Below are 613 nucleotides of genomic sequence, written 5' to 3' on the forward strand. Positions count from 1 at the left end.
ACCCTGCTCAGGTGAGGAGCACCTCCCAGCCTGCAGCGTGAGGAGGAGAATACGAAAATGCATCTGTGCTTACCTCCGGCCTTCCTTTCTTCTCCTCTCTGCTAAGGTCCGCGGATCCAATACAATGGGGACTTCAGCTCGGGGACAGCACCAGAGCTGTCAGCCAGCGGCAGCAGGGCCAAGTGCCCTCCCCGTGCGGTTCCCTTCCAGCCAGGACCGCCTCCCGTCCTACTCGTCCGAGTCACAGGCTGCTTGCGGATTTTGGTAGGGGGAAAGGGGACAATCACAATCTCTCCTAGGGCGGAGAGCGGAAAACTTCATTTCCAAACAAGCGTGAGTCTCCGGGTATTAATTTTTCCCCGCTGCTCTGGTGGATCCGTTTGCCTTACGAGGGCCAAACCCCTAAACCTCGTTACTCAAAGGAAACCTTCAGATGAAGCACAGATACATTTTTCTAAGCTCCAGGCTCAGATCCACAGCTCCGCTTCAGCGGGACTGTTGGGCTCCTGCGCCTCCGGAGCAGGACGCAGGGCTGGTTTTTAAACAGGAGGGCAGTATTTATCCTTCACACAGGGGCTACAGAAGACCTCTGTTCAAAAAAAAAAAAAAAAGA

Source organism: Eurypyga helias, unplaced genomic scaffold (genome assembly GCF_000690775.1).
Source record: "Eurypyga helias isolate BGI_N326 unplaced genomic scaffold, ASM69077v1 scaffold20051, whole genome shotgun sequence".
Taxonomy (NCBI): domain Eukaryota; kingdom Metazoa; phylum Chordata; class Aves; order Eurypygiformes; family Eurypygidae; genus Eurypyga; species Eurypyga helias.